Source organism: Pezoporus wallicus, unplaced genomic scaffold (assembly GCF_028554395.1).
Source record: "Pezoporus wallicus isolate ANWC-B61680 ecotype Strahan unplaced genomic scaffold, APGP_CSIRO_Pwel_v1 contig_736, whole genome shotgun sequence".
Lineage (NCBI taxonomy): Eukaryota > Metazoa > Chordata > Aves > Psittaciformes > Psittacidae > Pezoporus > Pezoporus wallicus.
This window is the reverse complement of record NW_026639744.1, coordinates 3056487-3075636: the sequence shown is the minus strand read 5'-3', so window position 1 is coordinate 3075636 and position 19150 is coordinate 3056487. Positions and strand designations below refer to the sequence as shown.

General features: G+C 36.8%; 1 long non-coding RNA gene across 1 annotated transcript; it reads left to right on the top strand.

Moving 5' to 3' along the window:
• The first annotated feature begins 55 nt into the window (after positions 1 to 55).
• Positions 56 to 17800, top strand: LOC130602638 (uncharacterized). The gene is made up of 3 exons (XR_008972950.1): positions 56 to 190; positions 12249 to 12368; positions 17537 to 17800. It is a non-coding gene; the product is annotated as an uncharacterized LOC130602638 (long non-coding RNA).
• Positions 17801 to 19150: the final 1350 nt, after the last annotated feature.

Here is a 19150-nt window from a genome sequence, read left to right as displayed (position 1 = left end):
AGAGGTGTTGAAGTGTTGTGGGGTTCCCTCAGCCTACCTCAGCTCAGGTGTTAGAGGATGCAGTTGAGGCACGTCGTGAAATGAAGGCGGTCTGAACAATCTTTACATTAAAGATAGAGTTCCTTCCTTTTCGTGAAGAAACACCCCAATAGGCACAGTTCAACGTTCAGCCTTAAGACTACAAGTAGAGGTTTGAGTTTCCTTCCTATGCTACCTACTCTTCCTAGTGTTAATATTTTATTATTTAATATTAATGTTTTATAAATACATACACCGTATCTCGTGAGCAGCCGCATGTAGCCTGGGTATGATTGCAGTTCCCTGAAGGACACGGTGGGATGAGGGTGTTGGAGGAAGCTGCCTCAGCTGCACGCCAGTGGAAGTGCCATTCGTTCGTTTCAATTATATTCATACTAGTTGTGTCCTTTTGAGAGTAATGGATATTAGCAGACATTTCTGCTTGATGGGAAAAATTTTACATGACTTCTGAAATTAGGAACCTTCACAAAATTTCCATCAATCCTGAACAAAGATAGTTTCCAGTGTCCCTACTCAGTATGGCATAGATCTCACTCATAGCAGAGATTTCACTCAGTTAAGTGTTTTCTGAACCAGGCTATGAGTAAGATGAGTTGTGTTACTACAATGGAGTCTAGGCTTCTATCACTGCAGTCGCAAGTCTCAGTATTTCACTGATCCGGTATCTGTCATCACTACAGCAGGGCTTTCCCAAATCCCAGTATAACAGTGAGTGCCCTGGATTGCATTGTTGCACATCAGATAAAGGGGTGTGCAGTAGTAGCAGGCTGGCCATTCTTTAAGGAAGCAGGGAGGAAAATAAAAGGAAGAAAAACAACCCCCCAAAACCAGAAAACACAACCAGCCATCCTGGCACAGGGCTACAACAGATACAAATTCAATATGTGCATGCCTAATAGCTCTGACAGATCTGGGACACATTTAAGACCAGCCAGGCTAGTTAGAAGCTAGCCAGGTGGCATCTCTAAATTACAGGACAGCCATGTATTTAGCAGTATCCTTGATTCTGTTTCACATTTATGCTTTTAAATGTGTTTTTCCATATGTGTTTGGATTGTGACAGGTTTTCTTCACTGGTTCTCTTCCATAGAGAAATGATGGGCAAAGTACTAGGGGAGAAAAGGACAAAGGGCTGGCAAGAGCTGTAAACAGAGAGAGAAGCAATTGAACAAAAACTGGTAGGAGAGAAAGGCTGATGGGCATGTTGCCTTTCACCAGCATACCCAAAGCAGTGCTTACTGGACTTTGAAAAATCTTGTCTATAGCAGCCAGAAGCAGGCTGCTGCCCCTGCCAATACCATTTATTTGGCATATCTGTCTCCAGGGAAAGAGGACAGCTGGGAATGGACTTCATTAATGATTTCAGCAGTAGCAGCTGCCCTTTTTCCTGGTTAGCAAACAAGAACACTTATAGAAAGAGTTAGATCTACATTAAATTAAATTCATAAAGGAGGCTTTCTGTCTTTTATGTGTGCACAAAACAACTGCAGTTCACAGATCAAGTAAAACTTGTGAATGTAGAGGAGAGAGCATACACCCCTCCTGCAGCCAGAACAGATCATGGCCACCACTAAGCAAGTCCGTTACGCTTTTTAAAAAAAAAAAAAAACAAGTTGAAAGGTAAGTAAGGTAAGCTCTATTTAATACAAAACTTCAGAGCTCTTCAACTCAGTCTCACTGTCATCAGAAGAGGATGTACTGGGTGTGCTAAGAAAGATGTTATACCATTCACTACATTAGCCCTGTCCAATACAGTGCACAATTTTTGTTACTTGAGGGTCAATGCAATACCCTTTTATTAGCAATCTATGAGCCATTTGCTGGCCATACTCTTGTCACAACTTTGTTCCTCTTAGAATAAAAACCCCACTATCATCTGAGCTCATAGGCTTCCTTTTTTTCTTTTAATCTGCATAGTCATCAAAGATGTACCCTGCAGTAATGCAATACCACATAAGTAAATTAATTTAATTGCAAATATAGAAAATGGGTAAAGGTCAAGATATAATGATCAATATTGCCACATTGAACAAAGACCTCTGCATTGTGAATCATTGTTGAAATGTGCTTGTAAATGGCAAAGCAGCAGGTTTAGAGGTCATCTGCTTCATCATGTCCTTTAATCACATCAACAACATGGAAATATGCAGATTCCAGTCAGATAATTATTAACAGAATTACTATCCCTAACTGACCATCCTTGCAGAAAAGCTGTTTTTCCACAAACGACTGAACTTTTCATACAGCGTGTCCTTACCTTCAGTAGATCATAGTCTGAAATTTTAACATGATTTGGAATCGTGTTGTCAAATAGTCTAGTTTTAATCTACCCATCTACTAAGTCATTCTTAAGTAAAATTGACTTCTAAAAACATCTGGAGATAGACACTTTCCAAAGAGTTTTCATAACATTTCTGACCACACTGCAAGAATTTTATTAGAGCACTATTTTTTTTTATAATGCCATTTAGATTACATCTTGAATTTTCATTTGTTATGAAGAACTTCAGGCAATATCCTAAGAATTGTGACCCTCTCCTTTTAGTGAGAAATGACAGCAAAAAGGTCCCAAATCAAGAAGAGGTTTTTGGATGTGGCATGTCTTCACACGTATGGTCCCAAATATTACAGCAATCATTCACATTTATAAAGCAGGGCATAGGTGGGAGGAAGACCTCCATGGAGGGTAGACTTGTGACCTAGAAAATGGAAAATGCATCCTTGAGTCAAAAGTCAGTCCATTCAACACTCACTCTGAAATACAGGTTTTGGAATACATTACCTGCATTTTATGTGTAGCTTAGAGTGCAGAAAAGGAATAGGTTGATGAACTTGCACACAGACAAAATCAGGGCAATCTCAAATAATGCTTTTAATGGTGGGTTTTTTTTTTTTCTGCAGTGATGAGTTACTTTAGGTTATACATGAACTTATTATTTCTGTTGTATCAACTAAAACAAGTACTATGGAGATGGTTCCTGTAGTTCACTCTATACAGATTGTGAGGGCTATATTCAGTTTGTATACCCCCTGCCTTTTTGTCTTTGTATTGTACTTTACCAACAGGCTGTCATATGCACTATAGTTATTGAGCATGACACTAAATGTACTTCAAGGTTCCCTGGCTTCCAGCTGGCGAGGAGGACTTGTGGGGTTGCCCCTACTTGACTTGCTAAACAGTAACACTGCACCATATAAGTAACCATAAAACATGTTACAGAGAGAAAACTGGGATGTGAGGAAAAGCAGAGTTCATGTTAGAATGTCTGTGGTAAACATTGTATATGAAAGATTTTTGAAAGTGGACTGTGAATTAGGAAGTTCTCCTCAGAGGACAAATCCAAATCGCATTACACAGCTTAAACAAACCTTGTAAGTATGGTGACTGTGAAAAGCTCATTCTAACCACCCAAAATGCCAAGTACACAGTAGAGATATGAAAAAACAAAATATATATATATATATCGTAGAGACAAAAGAATTTAGAACAGATAAGGCCATAAAAAGACTACTGTATTACTGCCAATGAGAAACACCGTATGATTGTTAAAGAAATAAATAATGTAACAAAATATATGTCTACCCTTTACAATACAGGCATTTTAAACATAGTATTTTTTTTTTTTTAAGGCAAGTTCAATATCACTGCTTTTAAACTGTTTGATATAGGAAACATGTAAATAAAAGCTAATTTTGGTATGGGAAACTGTGAAACTAAAAGACTTTTTAACTTTATTGAAATCAAACTGAAATAATTCTGGCCCAAACAGATGCCAGTTTTGTGAGATAAAACACTGTGGTACATTCCCATTTTAAACCAGTTTTCCTCTTGTTACTATTTCTTCTTGTTACTATTCCTCTTATAAATCTATTCTTTCTTTTCAGTATCCAGAAAAAAAAAAAAAATAATCGTTGTCCAGTGTTCCTCATAATTTTTTTTTTTTTGCATAAAAATATTTACTTCATTCTGTTACCAGTTAATTTTAATCGAGAGGGTTTTGTGTGTTTGTTCTTGCTTTAAAAGAGCGCGAAATAGTAGCCAATTAGAGCATATTGATAGATTAAATTTGTTAGGTAATAATATTGGATGTAGATGGACCAAGTTTGTACCCATATCTTCTTTTAAAATTGTCATTTTTGGCTATAGGTACATTTTGCGAGGTAAAATAACGCATCTTAAAAAATTACAGAAATATTTTAGACTTGTTAAAAATTACTTAGTTTTGTTTTATAAAGGTGGTTAGGTTTTTTTTTCTGCACTTAATATTTCTGGAATTTTAATGTTACAGGAAGTGTAAATGTTTTAAAATCTTTGTATAAAGTCTGCTTCCTTGCACTGCATACTGCAACTCAGAATGAACTCTAAAGCTCTATGAGTCACAAAATTCAACTTTTAGTAATGTTTTATTCACCAAGGAATTCTTACAGCTCATTTGAATTAAAAACATTGATCAAAACACTTCTAATGGTTTGTCTTCACAGAATGCCTATATTCGTATTCATTTATGTGGAATAACTAGTCTTCTTTCTAAAGCCCAGGCAAATATTAAACAGAGATATATAAACTTAAAAAAAAATAATTCAGAACTAACATATTCTTCAGCAGACAACAGGAATCGCAACTATTTATCCCCTTTCCAATAGCTTTTATGATATGCTTCAAAAAACAAGCAAACAAAATGTCAACAAAGCAAAATGAAAAATCCCTGTGTATTTTTATACTTTGTATACAAAAATCCTAATAAATAGGAAGAATTCTTCATCTGAAATCACATTCACATTTTTTAATATATGAAGCTAATAGTGAAAAGTCACAAATCATTTTAGAGAAATCAGAATGTTTAGACAGCAATGTTCTCTTCTGTATTCCTACCCAGAATGATGTCTTCAGTTTAGGGATAGTGCTTGCAGATTTCAGATTACCTGATCTCTGCAGATGCAGAAAACCCTAGGTGGCAGTTATTTTTTTTTGCTTAACCCAGACTAAAGGAGTGGAAATTTCTCCTTTGAAGATGAAAATGTCTTTACTAATTGTCATTTAGGAAGAATTTTTTGCTACTGAAAACTTGGATAGCCAGAAGATACCTTTCTATGTGCCTAAGTTATAAGAATCAAATAATTGTACAAAACTAACACATATATATGCAAAAACATATGTGGTTAAAAAAGTTTTTGAACAAGATGTAAGGTTTTATTGACACCTATCTGAGCTCTGTTACTGAGGATAGTATGAAGTGAGGGGGGGAGTACAGTATGGTTTACTGCTGTGCTGATGAGAAGGTATTGGAATCCAGGAACAGCATAATTATTGTTATTGTGTTACTGTGACTAATTTAGTGTTAAAGCAGAGAAGGAAGTAGGAGGAGCAAAGCATAACAAATTATTAGTCGTGTGTACACACAACATGGGAGTCATTGTGCTTTTCCTGTATTTGAAATACAGGCAGGAGGGTTTTCTTTCTCTCTCTCCCTCTCAAAATAACAACTTGAATTTATTTATTTACTTGTTTTCTTCATTTATATTATCTCCATTGCTTTTATGGGTAGGAACAAATGACTGATTAAAACAGAAAACTTTTTCAACTCTTACTGAAACTACACCTCTCTGTTAGTCTTGCTATATGGTTGAAAAGATAAATATCCCTTTTTTGATGTTCAACTAAGAAGAAGTCAAAATGAATAACTGTGGTTTTCCATACACTTAGTAAGAACAGAGTAAATCTCTTTTTCTTGTTCCTAACACATATAAGAAAATAAATATCAAGATTTGACTTAATAAATCAAGTGTAGTGCATACTGTTGTATGTACCTAGAATGTGTATTTCACCTGTGGAAGAGCCACTCAGCTACTCCCTGACTGCCTGACTTTCTTCTGCTTTACAGTGCAGATGTGGTAGATAAAGAATGTAATTTTTAAAAAGCATGTAATTATTGATTTAAAGCAAAAAGTTTTATACATAAATACAACAAAGGCCTCATTAGACTTTACCTGAAACCAGTGACTTGCACTAACACACACTCCCTATATTTTCTATGAGATAAATATATCGTAAGTTTAAAGATAGCTTAAGATAAAGAAATTGAAGGAGAAAAGAATATGTTTTTGTTTTGACCAAGGATGGGGAACCACCAGTCAGAGAGATAGGAAGAGAGAAGAGAGGAGTTGAGGCCACACATCTGCTTTTAGTGTAAGTTATTTTTGAGGTTTTCATCGGGGAAGCCCCTGTGGGCTTGAGACAGCATATCTTCTCCTTTGCCTCCCAGAGAGAAGATTGGAAGTAACAAGAGGACAACATGGACAATGCTGGAAACAGATCAGGGAGTAAAGGTGCTTTTTGACTTTGTGGGATATTGGACAACTGGGGCATTTTTGTTGCCTTTTGTTGAGTTTGCCTCTGATGTGATGATACACACTATCAGTGGTTCACTCTGATAATGGATGCTCACGGTGTTTGTGGGAAGAGACACCAAAAATCAGGCTTGCAGCCCAGAGCTATGCATCAAAACCACCTCTTCAGTCTTCATTTTTATGATGACTGGTTATTTTATCCTCACAGATACAGACTGATGCTACAAGATATCTATCTGTTCTTTTTCAGGTGCCATTAAAAATCAAGCAAAAAACATAACCAGTTTTAATGCCTCATGCCTTTTTTTTCTGAGAACATGCTATAGGCAAGTTACCTGAAGCAGGTTCTGCATTCATGTAATTTGCAGGAACTCAGGGGGTTCTCAGACAGCACACAAAGCTGTGTACTCCCGAGTTCAGTGTGCAGTCCCAGTAAGCAGGTCCAGCCTTTCCTTCTGCACTCTCCTACTCTTAGTGTGCTGAATCACACTAAGCTGTTCTGACCTCCATATAAATGTTCTCATTTATTTTTATGTCTCCCAATGGAACAGGCTGCCTATAGCATACTGCTATTATTATATGCTGACTTTCAGGATCTGCTTTTTGCCAGTACTTTATGTGAGGTCAATGTAATTTGCTTGCATTTGGTAGGAGAAAAAAAATGTTTTCATAGTATACAACTCTAAAATATTTTCATACTTTATAATTTGTCTGTTTTCTGCACTCATCATTCTTTGTGAGAAAGATCAGCTTTTCTGTTCCTTTCCACAATCCCACACTCTTCCTCATCAGAGCCCAAAACTGCGGACTGCTGCATGACTGTTAAAAGAAATCTCAGGGAGAAGGAGCTAGGAGAGGGTGTGTGTGTGCATGTATTGGAAAGGACATTTATAAATAAGAGACGTGAGTGTTAATATGGTGACTAATGAATGGGAAATACTAAGCGGCAGCATACCTGTGCAATTACAGTCCATATTGCCTGTCATGACTGGTAAAGCCCAGCATGCTTTGCATGTGAGCAGAGCTGTACTTTTATCTGTTTCTAAAAATGAGTATGACAGAAATAAAAATGCAGTGTGTGTCCTTGCCCTGGCACAATTAGGCATACTGTGCTGCAGGGCTGACCTGATAGTTTTGAACAAAACCAGCCTCTGGCATAGGTTCCCACATGCATACTATAATAATGGACTTAGTACTAAAGTCTATCAGAGCTCCTCACGGGCATTAGCTTCTAGGTAAGGATGTGGTCATACAAAGAGGTGTACTGCTAGTCTGATTTAGCATTATCTCTGGATCTAACATTACACAAGGATAGTTAGATAGTCTGTCCCACCCCTTGCAAGCTTTTGATACTTTCCATATAAGTGGATTTCCAAGGATAAAAATGCAGGAGTTGGCGCTACTTCTATTATCATTCTTTTATATTTATGGTGTTCCAGCTGTACTATTCTTAATAGTTTGTCACTAAGTGTGTGAAGAAAGCAGAGGTGGTTATTGTCTCTGTCTTCACCTAAAAATCAGCATGACTAAGAAGCAAAAAAGCTTGCAGATCTTGCAGTTCTTCAGCATTACCCCAACATGGAGCATACACAAGAAATTTCTACACTAATTCCAGCAGAGAAACACTTGTAAGTAATGTTTCCAATGCTGTTGTTCTTTTATGTTCTACACTTTTTTTTTTCTTCTGAGAGAAAGAAATGCATGTGAGTGTGAACGATGGGAAAGAAAGATTCCTACAAATTGAATATTAGGCTGCTGACATACTGTGATCAATCACTTTTTAAAATATGCTAAACACAAGTCTTCCAAGGGTATAAGCAAGACTAAATAATTTAGCAAATAATTTTCTTATTGATTTAGTGTTAATAAAATGTTAGCTGTCAGCTCTATCATAGGTCCTATGTATGGTCCTGTGTTTTGGATTTGTGATGAAAATAGCGTTGATAACAAGAATGGTTTATTGCTGAATAGTGCAATCCCCATTCCCCATCCCTCCTGCGCTGCTCACAAGGGAGGAGATAGAATAGTCAGAACAAAAGAGTAAAGTTGAATGTGGGAAGAATGGGGGTGGATGGAGGGTGATTTTGGTATTGTCTTTGTTTCTCACCATCCTGCTCAATTTTAAATCAGCAATAAATTAAAGTTAATCTTCCCCCAGTCAGTTCTGTGTTGCCCTGATGGTAATTAAGAAATGATCTCCCTGTCCTTATCTCAAGCTATGAGCTTTTTCTTCTTATTTTCTCCCTTTGAGCTGCTGAGGAGGGGGAGTGGGAGAGCAGTTTGGTGGGTGTCTGGCAGCCAGCAAAGGTAACCTACCATACTGGCCTGGATATGCTCATTTTCTGACCCTGGATAGGCAGATTTGTGTGTTTATTCACATTCTTTCAATGTCCTGTAAGTAGGAAAGGTGTCAAACTAAATCTCTGCCAATTACTGAGTTGTTCCTTTCTTGCAGTGCAAGTTTGATAGCTTTACTGGCAAGATGGCTCTAAAGCAACTTGAGGTGAGGTCTCTTAATTAGACTGGGTAGTTATTTGACAGAAGGAGAGTTAGAGACAAATAACACATAGCTGTCACGGAGCAAATATTTTTACTTTTTTCACTATGTCTGAGGCTATACGGCTGTTGGATATTTCAGTACAGCAAGTTGAAAGTAATAAGCTATGGAACATGGTGAACTCAAAATTGCAACTAATTTTGCTCAGGTCCGTGTATAGAAACATTTAGGTGCTGAAGTGGAATTTAATTTTGTACACCTGGGAGTAGGACTCAGAAAAGCAAAAACAAACCAAAAAAAACCCAGACAGCTAACCTCTGTTTCGTCTGTGTGCGGTTGAGTCTGTCTTTTCCTCTGGCCTTTTACACACACTTGCTGTTCTGCCACTGTACGTATCTAAAGACATTGCCACATACCTCCAAGACTCTTTGCGTGCACAAAATAGGCATTTTTAAGTCCTCTAATGATGAAGATTTGACAGCGTGCCTAGCACACAAACAATACATTCAGCATAGTGCACATTAACAATTTAATTCAGCTGGAGAGAAAGGTAGTGATCTCTACAGACAAATGAATAGTTAACTTTATTACTGCCAGGTATGTGCCCCTAAATAAATCTGAATCTGCCTGGAAGGACTGAAACCAAAATCAGGACCTGTAGTTAGTGACATACGGCTTTTCCATTTAAGGCAAGCTTGTGTGAACTTTGTAAAGTCTGAAACCAATTAATTAGATTATTTCCTTCCTAATACTATATCTAAAACCATTGGGTATCTCATATGTAGTGGTATCATACTGCCTTGATCCAGAAAAAAATGAATTTATATGTGTTAATTTCTGTTCCAGTTACTGTAGTACATCTAGCCTTTATCCACATGCATAAAGGAAGTGGCAGCTGTTAATACCCTTCCCTTCTTTCTTTTTATGTGCAATCTCAGATATGATTTTTGTCCTCTCTGGCATGCCAGAACAAGTGTGTGATCTGGAGAGGTCCTAAAAGATTTGACCTAGTGCCTGACCAATGGTAGACAGGGGAGAAGGATAGCAGGGCTATCCGGGATGCGCTGTTACATGTGAGGTAGCATGTTCCCACCCTGCAGATGCCATTTTCTTGGAGGCTTTTTTTTTTTGGCCAAAGTCCTAGGAGAAATACAGTCTTTACTGAATACAGGGCTTATTGCTTATTGTGTTCCATTTAGAGTCACATGCTAGTCCTCGGAGGTCTATGTTCATCCTGGAAATCAGGACCTAATATTCAGGAATAATTAAATGCAGGCTTCTCCTATTTCATCATGTGTCTTAACTGTGTAATTTGTTTTTCAGGAAAATAAGAATGTCTTTGTCTCCCTTACTGTAATGTAATTTATTTTTGTTTCTTTCTTAATTTTAAATGTCAAATACAATATAGAAAGCTTCCATTTTGATGCCTTGTACATATTTTTGTGTTGTAAAAAATTGTTTTATCCAAGCTTTATAGCCTGAATAACAAATATATAACATCACATTTATAAAACAGAATAAGAAAAATTAGGTCTTGCATTTTAAATCATATTCTAAATATAGTTATTTAGCACTTCTTAATGTTTTCATTATTAGAGTTTAAGACTACTAACAAATCTATTGCTTCCTAAAGAAGCCAGGAGTGGGTTTGGCCACAATGTGTGAAAATAAGAAATTATCACAGCTAGGAGTATCTGCTTTCTTTGTAAATGTTTGTCGGGTATATGGGAACTAAAATATTTGTGAAACAATCACATTTTTTGAACTACTATTCACATTATTGTTACCATAAAAACCGTAAGTGTTTTGACTGCTGATTTAGCTGTACTTGGCAGAAAGTCGTAGAAAGAAAATGCTTGGCAGAATATTAGCATTTTTACTTCTCATTAAAGATGTGAAGAATAAAAAATCTAAAAATGCAACCAGTAGCATTTTACTCCTAAAACAATGAAATGTGGGAGAAAAGGCTTTTACAATGGGAGCAGCTCTTACACACTGAATAGCAGCTGGTAGAGGCCTATTTAGAAGACTTTTGTGTGAATACTATGCTGAACAAAATGTGGAATTTAGGCTGTTGTTAAATGCAGATAAAGGTCAGAGATCATGATCTCCAGAAACGATTGTCTGCAATATTTCTGACTTCCTTTATGCACAGGAGGGATGTGCAATACGAAACTCTAGACAAATCACTGCAAAATAAGGTTTTCTTGGCAACCGGGAGGAATTTACTGCTCCTAACAAAGACCAGCATACAAATGGGTTTGAAATTCAGACACAGACAACTGCTGGAAAAGAAATGCAGAATAGTATTTGTCTTGCATCAGCTGGCTGCTAGGAAAAGGTTATAATCTTGTCTTTTTTTTTCTAGGAAGTTTCCCCTTGGTTGTAGGAGCTTGTTCTTATGAGTTCATACTTAGAATTTATAACTTCATTTTTAGTTGTAACCATTTACAAATAGAAATAATGTTACAAAAACTGTCGTTAATATGTATTAACAGACCTATCCCATTTACTTTTATTATAAACATGTGTCTAAACCTTCCTACCCGCACTGCTGCAGAAATGGGATAGCACTTACTATATACTATAATATATTTATCATCTTATCTATTAAAAAATGAATATAAATTATGTTTGGGTTTGTTTGCGTGTTTGTTTGTTATTCATATATCCTCCAGTGAATCACAGATACGTGTTTTGGTTTTGACCTGTTGTCATGGTTTAACCCCAGCCAGTAACTAAGTACATGCAGCTGCCCGCTCACAACCCCACACCTAGTGGGATGGCAAGGAGAATGTTTAATAGTTTAATTATAGCATAATAATATTTTTAATTAAAAGGGAGACAACAAAGAGAGAAATAAAACCCAAGAAAAACAAGCGATGCACTATACAATTGCTCACCACCCACTGACTGATGACCAGCTCATTCCCGAGCAGTGATCAGTGCCTTATGCCCAGCTCTCCCCAGTTTCTCTGCCTAGTTCAGGTAAGTTGTCCTGGCTGTGCTCCCTCCCAGCCTCTTGTGCCCCTTCTCACTGGCAGGACATGAGATACTGAAAAGTCCTTGATCAGGGTAAGCGCTACTTAGCAAAAACCAAAACACTGGTGTGTTATCAGCATTGTTCTCAGACGAAAGCCAAAACCACAGCACTGTAATTGAAAGAAAATTAACTCTGTCCAGCTGAAACCAGGACACTTGTGCGCATATTGACATCTTATCATGCTCTTCTAGTGAAAACTAATATCTAGTATCTGCTAGTGGAGTAATTACTGATAAATTGTAATTGATCCTGCAGACTTCACTTAAATAAATAAGCTTTGTATATGTAACTGACAATTTACTAATAAACTTATATTTACAGATGTTACTGACATCCTCTATATGAGAGCCTGGGATGTTCATATTTAGAGCTGTAGCTTGATGATCAAGGAGCTGCCCTTATATGCTATGTGTGTTATGGAATTTCTCACAGACCCTAAAGGTTAGCATACACAAATCTTTGTAATGCTAGAGGTTAAGGATAGCAAACTAGAAAATTTTATTGATACAGAGATACTGGCTGTACCAGCAATGTGTTCATAAGTTTGCAATAGGAACTTGGTCTTGGACACCACTGCCTCATATTAAAAAGCGTATTTTATAGTTTATTGAAAACATACTGGTTTTCTCTGGAAACAGTTTTGGAGCAGCAGTTTTAACTAGTTTGGAAATGTAGCCTTGTTTTTACTCACTGATCACCTTGAGATCTTGCCACCCTACTAGACCAGCTACAGCATTTTTTTTGTCTTGCAAAGATTGAGAAGTCTACTGCATTTCTCTTTTCCAGTAAGACCTGCAAAAAATCAGAAAGCGGTTTAATTTCCTTTTTTCAAGTCTACATCGTCTTAATGTGTTTGTATAAATGTACCATTCTAATTAATATCCATCTAATATATTTATGATCAAGAAAAATCAAGGATTCTAAGGCATCTTAAATCTTTTGAAAGAAAGTCAAGCTGCATGAGATTAACTTATGATTGTGATCATAATTTAAATAATTATTTTAACTGAAAATGTACGTAAGAAGAACTTGACATATGGACATGCACGGAAAGGCTTGAAAACATTTCTGCTTATATTGCTTGCCTTTAGAGCAGCCAGTAAATGTATTATTTAGCATAAAAGGCCAATCACATCTACTGGTAGCAAAATTACATAGCTTATTTTGTGTTTCAGGGAAGACAGAATTCATCATGTAAGCTGTTTCAGAATAGATATGTTTTAGTACATGGCTATTTTACCCATTTTCATCTGTGTTGCAGCAACTTAGAATTCTGTTTCATGTTTCCCTTCCGATGAAGCTCCCTGTACCTGCAACATAATGGGCTTTCACATTAATCAAAATAGAAAGAAAGAAATTTTTATTGCCCACAAGTTGTTTTATGCCAGTGAAGCTTTTCTAGTTTAAGGCCGCTATACAATGAAAGAATTACAGAATGTAAACTTGTTTAAGCAAGCTAGAAATTCACACCCCTCTGCTGAGTTTTCCTTTATGGTAATTTTCAAGACTGCATGGGGAAGCAGTGGATGATGCTAACATTCCTTTGCTCTAGAACAAGTAGGATGATCAGTTCATGGCAACCGATGCCGTTTTTCTGATCTACCAACTTCTGCATAGAAGTATTGGACTTAATAACAGATGAGATACAGTATCAGCCAGGTAGTAATAAAATGGTAGTTATCTTCAAAAGATATTGTAGAGCTAATTTAGCTAAAAGGTTTAGAATAGAATAGAATATTTCAGTTGGAAGGGACCTGCAGTGATCATCTAGTCCAACCGCCAGACCAACTGACCAATTCAGGGCTGACCAAGCTAAAGCATGTTATTAAGGGCATTGTCCAAATACCTCTTAAACACTGACAAGCTTGGGGCATCGACCACCTCTCTAGGAAGCTTGTTCCAGGGGTTGATCACCCTCTTGATAAAGAAATGCTTCATAATGTCCAGTCTGAACATGCTTTGACGCAGCTTTAAAACATTCACAGGCTTCCTATCGTTGTATACCAGGGAGAAGAGCTCAGCACCTCCCTCCCACAATTCTCTAACAGTGAGGTCACCACTCAGCCTCCTTTTCTCCAAACTATGCAAGCCTGAAGTCCTCAGCCACTTCTCACAGGACATTGCTTTGTTGCCTCATCTGGACACATTCAAGACCCTTCACATCCTCCTTAAACTGTGGGGCCCAGCATTGCACACAGTATTTAAGCTGAGGCCGCAGCAATGCTGAATAGAGCAGGATAATCACCTCTCTGGCCAGCTGATTCTGCTGAGTTTCATGCACTCCAGGACGGAGTTCGCCTTCTTAGCTGCCAGGGTACACTACTGGCTCACACTGAGCTAAACCGAAAAATGCCTGATCAGTCTTAAATAATGTCAAGTCATCAAAAATGCAAACTATGACTTGGATCTATAAGAGGAGCTAGGTTTATAATAAAGAATTGCATCTTTCTTTTACATATAGATTTTCACATCCAAGACATTTAAAAATTAAAGGGTCTGGGGGGGAGGGGGGGGAAGAAAAAAAAGATGATCTTAACCCCATTAACATGTAAAGTAAGTAGACAGGAAACAGGACACTAGACAAGGAAAGCTTATTTCTCACTAGATAGATGGTGGTCTTAGCGAAAGGTGATCATGTATTTAAAGACTGAATCATAAACCATATGTACAGGAGACCGATGTAAAGACGATTAACATGCAAGTGCTTAAAGATTTCTAAGTGTAAGATTCTCTTTATCAGGTTGTCCTGGAAAATAAATTGCTTATGTACAATGGCAATTCAGCAGATGGCACCCTTTCCCCTGAGGAGCTTAAGTACAGATATCCTGTTTTGTAATGGGAGACAGTGTTCTTTTACAGGTGATAGGCTATTTGTTTCTCAGTTTGGAAAATGCCAAGGTCCTTGGCATTTATAATCACATATTCTAGATCATTATTTGCAAGAGCTAAAATAGTGATACTTGTGTACTCCTTATATTCTCATTTAAGAACCATGAACCTCTGTCTTCCTTTTGCACTTTCAGATTTAACACTATTCCTCTTTGTTTGAAATGGTCTGTAATGCTGCTATATATTGTCAAATAGATGCTGAGTTCCACTTCAACAACGTTAGCACCGAGTGACAGGATCCTTATATGCAGTTTGCATCTTGGCTTGTTGTGTTGCAGTTATAAAATATTTTGACACTTCAGAATGAAAATTGCTATGTATATGTAAAATAATTATGGCTATAAAAGAGATACTTCAAAGCCTGGGTAAATAAAATGCATTTCTGTTTTAATTGAAATTTCAGTAGATTAAAAATAAGAAGACTACAGCCAGCACCAAATAAGGAGAGAACTCTAAAACATACAGGCTGTCAACTACACAAATCCATTGGAAACTTTCAGGTTTAAGACCGCTAGGTGGGGTTGTAAACAGTATTGAGTTGGTGTTATTTGTTCGATTTGCTAGATTTCACTGAAACTATACACTGCCAAAAAAATGTAATCTCTAGGAAATAAAGAAAGCAATAGTACACCAACAAAACAGAAATAAGGCTTTCATAGTAATTTATTTACCTTAAAATACCAAATTCCATATTCTAAAACATACTCTAGGCTCAATGACTCTATTGTGTAATCACACGGTATCATGTTGTGCCTTTTTTTCCCCCCTTTTTGTAGCTCAGTATCCATTTTCCTCAGTGATGCAGAAGGCTTTTTTCCCCTTTGTTGTAGTAGTTTATTAGCACCAGTTGACACAGTAACAATGACTGGTGAAATCAGAAACCTTGTGTTGCAGTAAAAACTGATTTTCATGTAATCTTCCTATTTCTTTTTCCCCTTGTGAGGAAAAACATTCAGATGAGTAGCTCTTGCTCTGAAAAGCTACACACTGAAGCAATTTTATAACTCAATTCTTATTGATTAACTGTATCTTAGTGATGTACAAAGAGAACAAGACCACACAGCAAGACAAACCCCAATCCTAATACTCTCAAACTGCTTTTAAATACCCTTTGAGAAATTGCTTTGTTGCTGCTTTGTTGTGTAATTTATGCATACTTTTTGAACGTAATGTGAGAAGGACAAGGTCACTTATTACATCACTGAAATGGCTGAGTCTGTATATTCTGGGGATAAGCTATCCTCTAATTTTTTAGCATATCCATTGCATCTTTTAATAAATTTACCCCTTTTCTTTGTCTCCCTTACAAATGAGGCTTGCATCCATGTAAATGTATGCAAACACATCAGTCTTGTTTGTTTATATGTCATTAGCAATGTTAAAGATTCTTTTTATAATATATGAGAGAATTTCTATTCAGTTACAATCATGAGGGTTTATATTATTTTCTTCTTGCCTTCTGAGTGTCAATCAATTAAGCACTGGTCATCTTTGAAATCAGTCATGGATTTTTAACTGTCTCCTGCTTCATCTTCAAGATCATCTGTCTTATTAGCTCAGGCTATAATAACAGCTTAGCATATTGCTGAACAAGTAATATTGTCTGGAATTTAAATAATGTAGATCCAGTCAGAAAAATATTTGCATTCGAGGAAGAATGGATCAAATTATGGATCACTGCTAATCTATGAAGATAAAAACCCTGGACTTGAATCTAGCTCCAGAGAGCAAGCTAAGGATCTGACAGAAAGAAAGCTTACATCTTATTTTTTTTATAACATAACTCCATCTACTTCTATTTACTGTGCAAAATTATAATATTCTTATGCTAAGATGTGTATATATTTCTGTGATTACACTTGACGTAATTCAGTTTAGAATGTGTTGTGTGTGGATGGTGTCATTTAGCCTCTGTGTTATTGTCACTTAATAATATAAAGAACAAATATGGTACAAAATACTCATAATTTCTCATAATTTAGGGCACATTCATGGAATTTGTTAAATCACTTAATATCTTTTATTTGATATCAAAACCATAGGTTCTTTTGTTTGCCTTAATATATAAGCATGACTGGCAATTTCATATGAGGAGATAATGCAGGGGAAAAGAGAATACATGATTTTAGTTCCATCACCAAGCTCTATGAGCTGCAAGAGGTGAAAATAAATACTCTGTTAAAGTAATCAGTATGTATTTATCATTGTCAGCTCTAACATAACAAGTTAAGGATAATGTTTACTTTATGATAAACAGTCATCCAAGCAATTATCCGAAACAAATACATGCAATTAACGTTGATTATGATCCTGAATCTGAATAGTTACTGACCTTAAAAAAAAAAAAGAAAAGGAAATAAAACAAACCAACCAAAAAAAAACACCAAACCCCAAACCAACAAATAAACCAAACCAACCACCCAAACACCCCAAAAAAACAGGGGAACTGGGTTTGCACATTACATCCTTCTAGCAATTTTGTTCCATTTGGGCAACAGTTCTAGAATTTTAAAAGCCTAGAGCCATGTGAAGATTCACACAGGATTTTTAAGTCTGGATTAAACTGATGTTCAAAGCCTTGGGCTCACAGGTGCCTATTTGATTGGTATAATACCAAGTGCTTTACAAGAATCCAAATTGCTGTTTTCTAAGACTAAAATAAAAATTATATTGTGGCTTTCCAAAGATCTGTTTACTAATAGGCTCGGTGCTTTTTGCAGTGTCTTTTCATCAGCTGGGTGGTTATTATCTGGTGTGATATATCGACGACAATGATCCTTAAAAACCATTAATCAGTGGGATTTCCTGTGCTCACCTTCACCTGTCATTACATGCTAAGACATGGCAGTTTTGGCTGAAACAGCAGTTGGAAACAAGTCCTGCAATGTGAGGTAAGTCCACTCTCTGTAGAAGGCTAATGTTTATGGTGCTGTCAGGACTGCTTCTGAATGATGGAGGAAAAGATGACGTACGACACAGAGAAAAAATAACCACTAATACAGTAATTCACTTAATGTTAGTCTTCTTATTCCACCCAACTTCCGCTGCACATCTCTTTCTGAAGTTAGTAAAATTGGGAGTCCTCCAAACAGGAACTAAGGTAGCTTTTTTAGCATTATACTTGACCAACTATTTGTCCACTTTTGCCAAATGCTTCTTTCCACTTGTACTTTATAATGGGAAAAAGGAGCATCCTATAAGAGCCAGCAACCAAAGACTCATAAGAAACCATCACTGTTGTGAAAGTAAAAAGAACAAGCATGAGGCACTTGCGTTCATCATGTGGAAAAAAAGCTAATGGAATAAAGTATAGCAATAATGCAAAAAGCTGAAAAAGAGTAGTATTATTTTTAGGAAATGTCCTCAATTTTGTACTAAAACTAATATACAAAAAAAAAAAAATCTATTCCAGCATCTTCTCCAATCCTCTGCAATAAAAAAAGTACAGATAGCAATATACACACATTCTTGGAGGAGTCTGCAGTCAACCATATGCATCCATTAAGGACCCAGCAAAACAGCTAGTCCCATGCTGAAGGTGAAGGTCAGAATCAGTCTTAAAAATTTGTCTGAAAGAAATTTTAATAGCGATTCCTTTTCATTGCCATAAGCCGTTAATCGTTCTCCCTCAACATGCCTCTGGTTTATATTGATCTTTTGCAGATGTCAGGAACACATAGCTCTCCAAAAATACCCATGTGGTTTTGACTCCCTTCTTCCTTTCTCCTTGCACAGTTGCCTCCTGCTGCCTTTCCAGTAAGGTTCACTTTCTGCTCCTCTGCCATTCCTGGCTATCACCTTCTTTTGGACTTGAAAAAGACAGGAATAATTGTGTATTCATTTACTGGTTGCTTTTTCTTTCACACGTATCTGTCTAATGTAAATATTACGCATACGTATTCCAATGTTTTGTTAGAGACTTCTTGTAGAATCACAGGAGTGGATGTGTTCAGGACTGATGGATAAACTATAATGGAGATGTGTTCTCAAAGGGGACAACTGTGCATCTCTGCTTATCCTGTAACTGGAGCCACTTTGAACCCTGCATAAGTTCCATACTCTCACCAGCATGGTTGGGAGACATAACTCCAGCATGCTTTCTCGAAGGCCCATATACATGCTCTCTTAGTCAGATTGCTCAATGTCTTGAGCAATTTCAACCCATTTTGAAAGACGGATAGAAATCTCAAAGGTAATTGTGTTCCTGCAAGTTTTCTAAAAATCAGTGCCTGTACCAAGGTGACTGCCAAAATAACAGTAGCCATTTAGTGATAAACCCAGGATGCACAGCAGCAGAGATTTCTAGATCTGGGAGTGGACAGAGGGAGAGAGAA